The 6,639-nt window shown below is 45.6% G+C and overlaps 1 pseudogene; it reads left to right on the top strand.

The window, feature by feature from the left end:
* Window positions 1–1,020: 1,020 nt before the first annotated feature.
* Window positions 1,021–1,113, top strand: LOC116529686 (annotated as a pseudogene).
* Window positions 1,114–6,639: the final 5,526 nt, after the last annotated feature.

The raw sequence follows: 6,639 nt of genomic DNA, 5'->3' as shown, positions 1-6,639 counted from the left end.
TTCATTCATTCATTCAATAAGCTTTATCCAGCATCTGCAATGTGCCAGGCCATGTTCTAGATCTTGGCAATAAACTCAAGGAGATTACAGTTTAGTTGGGGAGAAGATAATGAGCAAAGTAAATAAATAAAAGACATGTTATATTAGATGTGATATGTGCTACAGAGAAAAGGAAAGCAGAGTGAGGGGCTGGGAATGAGGGGGGCTGGCTGCAACTTATTAGGGTGGTCAGGAAAGGCCCCACTGAGAAAGTGGCATCTGAGGAAAGACCAAACTTTGAGTGTCTGAGGGAGAGTGTTTCAGGCAGAGAGAATAGCAGGTGCAAAAGGGCGAAGTGAGGCTGGGCACGGTGGCTCACACCTGTAATCCCAGCACTTTGGGAGGGTAAGGTGTGCAGATCACCTGAGATCAGGAGTTCGAGACCAGCCTGGCCAGTGTGGTGAAACCCTGTCTCTACTGAAAATACAAAAATTAGCCGATGTGGTGGCGGGCATCTGTAATCCCAGCTACTCAGGAGGCTAAGGCTGGAGAATCGCTGGAACCCGGGAGGAGGAGGTTGCAGTCAGCCGAGGTCACACTATGGAACTCCAGCCTGGCTGACAGAGCGAGATTCTGTCTCAAAAACAAACAAACAAAAAACAAAAAAGAAAAATAAAAGGGTGAGGTGAGAGTGTGTTGAGGAAGGGCAGGAAGACCAGAACAACTACAGCGCGGGGAGCAAGATGTAGGGGATGAGGTGAGGTCTTACAGGATCTCGCAGGTGCTTTAAAGGACTCTGACTTTTCCTCTGAGATGGAAGGCCCTGGGGGGCTTTGAGCAGAGGAGTGATGTGCTGTGACTGATGTTGAATAGTTCAACCTTGTTGCTGTGTTAGGAACAGACTAGGCCGGGTGCAGTGGCTCATGCCTGTAATTCCAGCAATTTGGCAGGCTGAGGTGGGAGGATCACGTGAGGTCAGGAGTTTGAGACCAGCCTGGCCAAAATGGTGAAACCCTGTGTCTACTAAAAATACAAAAATTAGTGCTCACTTCGGCAGCACATATACTAGAATGGGAACGATACAGAGAAGATTAGCAGGCCCCTGCGCAAGGATGACGCACAAATCATATTTTTAAAAAAAATACAAAAATTAGCTGGGTATGGTGACACATGCCTATAATCCCAGCTACTTGGAAGACTGAGGCAGGAGAATCGCTTGAACCCGGGAGGCGGAGGTTGCAGTGAGCTGAGATTATGCCCCTCAGCCTAGGCGACAGAGCAAGACTCCATCTCCAAAAAAAAAAACATACTAAAGAGGACCTGAGTATGGAAGCAGGGAGATGGGGGAGGAGGCTGCAATCAAGCAGGGAGTTGGAGGGACTTAGACCAGGGCCATAGCAGTGGAGGTGGTGAGAAGTGGCAAGATTTTGGTCCTTCCTTCCTTCCCTCCCTCCCTCCCTCCCTCCTTCCCTCCCTCCCTTCCTTCCTTCCTTCCTTCCTCTCTTTTTCTTTCTTTCTTCCTACCTATTCATTTTGTCATCCCTCCATCATTTAAAGTTTAAAGTAAATTTATTTATTTTAAAATTTAAAATAGGTTTGACGAAAAAAATTTTAAAATATCTTAAACACAAACATAAAGCAACCCCTGGCCTAGTACAGTGGCTCATGTCTGTAATCCCAGCACTTTGGGAGGCCAAGGTGAGTGGATCGCCTGAGGTCAGGAGTTTGAGACCAGCCTGACCAACATAGTGAAATCCCGTCTCTACTAAAAATACAAAATTAGCTGGGTGTGGTGGCACATGCCTGTAATCCCAGCTACTTGGGAGGCTGAGGTAGGAGAATCACTTGAATGTGGGAGGCAGAGGTTGCAGTGAGCTGATATTGCACCATTGCAATCCAACTTGGGCAACAAGAGCAAAACTCCATCTCAAAAATAAATAAATAATAAAAAATAAAGCAACCCCTAAAATAAGCAGTCTCCTACTTTCTTGACGATAAGATGCAAAAAGAGATTTTTTAAAGGCCATTTGGAATATATAGAAACTCTTAGGAATATAGCTAATATGCTAGAGTTTTTCAGTTCCAGTACTATTAACATTTTGAACCAAATAATTTTTTGTTGTAGGGGCTGTTCTGTGCATTGTCTTATTTTTAGTCCCATCCCTAGCATCTACCCACTAGATGCCAGCAGCACAACCCCACCCCCGCCCCACCCGCCAGTTGTCACCACCAAATATATCTCTAGACACGGACAGTTGTCCCTAGAAGGCAAAATAGCCCCTGGTTGAGAATCACTGGTATAGTCAAATGCCTACCTATTACACACACACATTTTTTGGAGACAGGATCTCACTCTGTCTCCCAGGCGGGAGTGGCAGTGGTGCAATCACAGCTCACTGCAGCCTCAACCTATTGCGCTCAGGTGATCCTCCCACCTCAGCCTCTTGAGTAGCTAGGACTGCAGATGTGCACCACCACACCCAGCTAATTTTTTTTTTTTTTTTTTTTTGTATTTCTTGTAGAGATGTGGTTTGACCACATTGCCCAGGCTCGTCTCAAACTCCTGAGCTCAAGCCATCCTCCCATCTTGGCCTCCCAAAGTGCTGGCATTACAGGCATGAGCCACTGTGCCCAGCCTTATTTATACTATTTAATTTATTCCTTTAATTACTTGTATACTTAGACATTTTGGGCAATAGCTCATTATTTTATAAATATTTCTTTTTTGCACTCAAATTTCATAAAACAAATGTATTCAAACCTTTATAGGCATCTTTAATGCCAGCATCTTCATTGCTGTTATAGCCCCTCTTCTGTCATTTAACAGAGCTTTCTAGGCTGCATCATTTTCACTTCCGTCTACATTGAATATGATGCAGCACTTAACATCCCAGTAAGACGCTATCACAGGAAAGTTACATCCCAAGATACAATTATCCACTGCATAATATTGGGACAGTTTTCTTTTTCACTGCTGTTCTGATCACAAAAGCTCAACAAGTATTGCTTTAAAAAACAAACACCAAATTGAATTTCTTAAAACAAAAACGACAACAAAAAATCCTTTTTTATTTATAAAAAATTGAAACCCACTGGACATGGTGGCTCACGCTTGTAATTCCAGCACTTTGGGAGGCTGAGGCAGGTGGATCACCTGAGGTTAGGAGTATGAGGTCATCCTGGCCAATATGGCGAAATCCCATCTCTACTAAAAATACAAAAATTAGCCGGGTGTGGTATCAGGTACCTGTAATCCCAGCTACTTAGGAGGTTGAGGCAGGAGAGTAGCTTGAACATGGGATGCAGAGGTTGCAGTGAGCCGAGATGGTGCCACTGCACTATAGCCTGGGTGAAAAAAAAAATATATGTCCAAATTTGAATCTATTCAAGCCTTTAGGTCTAACCTCAGTTTTCAGGAAATACAGGGAACAAAGGAATAAATTAAAGAACTTCACAAGGAAGCAATCAGTCAATTCCAGAATATAGACCATTCTACTGGACAACTGAGCCAGTTCTCTCCAGAAATCAACCACATGAACACAAAAACAAACACAGGGCCACCTCAGTGACTCATGCCTGTAATCCCAACACTTTGGGAAGCTGAGGTAGAAGGATCCCTTGAGCCCACGAGTTTGAGACCAACCTGGGCAAAATAATGAGACCCTGTCTCTACCCTCCTACACACAAAAAAAAGGTTAAAAATAAAATGAAATAAAAGCACGCAAGAAACAGAGAGGAGACTGTTTCAGATTAAAAGAGATTCAAGAGGCCGGACACAGAGGTTCACACCTGTAATCCCAGCACTTCAGGAGGCTGAGGCAGGCAGATCACTTGAGGTCAGGAGTTTGAGACCAGCTTGGCCAACATGGTGAAACTCTGTCTCTACTAAAAATATAAAAATTAGCTGGGCATGGTGGTATGCACCTGTAATCTCAGCTACCTGGGAGGCTAAGGCAGGAGAATCGCTTGAACCCTGGAGGCAGAGTTTGCAGTGAGTTGAGATCACACCACTGCACTCCAGCCTGGGTGATGGCAGAGTGAGATTCTATCTCAAAAAAAAAAAAAAAAAAAAAGAAAAAAAAAGAAAGTTGCAGCTGATCCTGCAACGGGCAGGGAGGAACCAGGAAATAAATACTTGACCCTTTCTTTTCTCCCATCCTCTGATGCCTTATCAGCACCGCCAGCTGGCTGAGCCCAGCCAGAAACAGGGGAACAATTAACGTGGTCCATACAGGGCAGCTTCTCGGGGTGCGGAGCGGGGTGGAGAAGGGTGGAGTGCACTCTTAGCATGCGCCATTCCCAGAGTGGGTCTGGAGGAGAAAACAGAAGATATCCAGGACACACATATCTGAGAAAATCAAGAAACTGGTATAGGGACAGGATTTTAGATAATTCTAAGGGATTCTTGATAATTTTATTAGGAGACAGTGGTGTTGCAGCTATATAATAAAATGTTCATATATGTGGAATTTGCTTTAAAATATTACAGCCAAATAAGAAGAAAGGAAGGAGAAAGAGAAAGAAAGACAAAGAAAGAAGGCTGAACAGAGAGTATGAAGAAGAAAGGAAGGAAGAGGAATAAAGGGAGCGAGGGGAGAAATAGAGAGTGTGGCAAAATATTTTATTTATTTATTTATTTAAATTTATTTATTTTTTTGAGACGTCTCAGACTTGTGACCTCAAGCAGTTCGCCTGCCTCAGCCTCCCAAAGTGCTGGGGCTGCAGGCATGAGCCGCCACACCTGGCCGATGTGTGTTGTTTTAAACCACTAAGTTTGTGGTAATGTTTTATAGCAGCCGTAGGAAGCTACCCCAAGGGTTTATTGTACTCTGCCTTCTCTTTTTGTCTTATGTCTGAAACACTTTCTAACAAAGTTGTGTTTGAGCATGCGCAATTCACACCACCACCTATGAAACAGTCTTGCCAGGAAATCGTAGTAGAATCAGCAAGTTCAACCACCAGTTTACTCCTGTTAACAGAAGGAAGTGGATCATAGGGATTCGCTCAACAAGCGCAGATGATAAGAAACATCCAGAACAAATGACATGCTTTCTTCAATAAATAAATTCTAAACAAGAAAAAAAGATATAGGGAGAAACTATTCATTCAAAGAGAATTAGGAGGTCGAGTGGTAGGAGCTCATGCCTGTAATCCCAGCACCTTGAGAGGTCACGAGTTTGAGATTAGCCTGGACAACATAATGAGACTGAGATCACACCACTGCACTCCAGCCTGAGTGACAGCGAGACTCCGTCTCAAAAAAGCAAGACACAGGAGCTTGAGACCAGCCTGGGCAACACAGTGAGAACTCGCCTCTAAATAAATAAATTAATTAAATAAGGAGAATTAAGAGACATAGCAACCAATTGCTACATGAATCTTCTTGGATCCTGATTCAAACAAAAGGCGGAGAAAAAAGAAAGAAAATGGGCTGGGTGTGGTGGCTCATACCTGTAATCCCAGCACTTTGGGAGGCCAAGGCAGGTGGATCACTTGAGGTCAGGAGTTCAAAACCAGCCTGGCCCACATGGTGAAACCCCATCTCTACTAAAAATAAAAAATTAGCCAGACATGGTAGTGCACATCTGTAATCCCAGCTACTCTGCAGAAGGATCACTTAAAACTGGGAGGTGGAGGTTGCAGTGAGCTGAGATTTTGCCACTGTACTTCAGCCTGGGCGACAGAGCGAGCCTCCATCTCAAAAAAAAAAAAAAAAGTTGATTTGTCCTTTGAGAGACATTTTTGGCTTTGATAAGGGACATTAGGAGGAGGAGGCTAGCCCAGACACCCAGCGTGGAGCTGAGGCTGATGCTGACGCAGGCCCCTGCCTCTGCTTTCACCTGCCTTGCTGTGGGACCCTGGTCCTGTCGGGACCTCTGTCTCCCTCCCTGTGTAGGAGGTTGTTGGCTCGGCTGATGTGTCTGAGGGACTTGCTTGTTTAGACAGACACCCTCGGGCCTGGTGCCTGGGGGTACTCAGTCAGTGCTTGTTGGCTGGTTGAAGGAGTGGGTAAATGATTTGGAAACTGAGGCAGGGACTCTGGCTTACCCTTCACTTATGCACACAGGATGCTCCCACTGGCTCACTTTCACACATACCCCCAGATTCACACTCACACTCACACATTCATGTGTGTTCATCCCCGACTGCCCACCCCTCTTCACCCACCGGCTCCCATGAACTCACACACTGCCTAACCCAGGCTCCAGATCTCAGGGAGCTTCCACCTCCAGCCCCGCAGCTCTGTTCCCGTGGGATTTCTGGGCTTAATGCTCCTTGGTCACTAGGAGCGCCCTGCCCACTTGTGCCACTCATCACAGTGGCTCTTCTGAGCGCCTCCCTCCTCTCTCCATTTTGTATCCCGAGACCACTCTCTTTCATCCAATCCCTGTCTTTGATTTTCTCTCTCACCCCCATCCAGAGACACACAGACCCAAATGTGCACAGGCGCCCGCTCACTGCCTGTGTCTCGTTGTGGACCTTCCCTGGTCTTTGTCCGTGTATCTCCTCGTTCCTCTCATCTCTCCCGGTGTTTACATCTTTTTTCCTGAGCCTCGCTCCCTCCATCCCTTCCCCCACCCTCTCATTTTTTTTCCTGACTCCCTCCCACACCCCCCCATCTCTCCTCCCTCCTCTTCCTCACCCTCATGCTCTCTTTCT

This window comes from Sapajus apella, unplaced genomic scaffold (genome assembly GCF_009761245.1).
Source record: "Sapajus apella isolate SASKATOON/1434 unplaced genomic scaffold, GSC_monkey_1.0 scaffold62, whole genome shotgun sequence".
Classification (NCBI taxonomy): Eukaryota; Metazoa; Chordata; class Mammalia; order Primates; family Cebidae; genus Sapajus; species Sapajus apella.
This window is presented reverse-complemented; position numbering and strand designations above follow the sequence as displayed.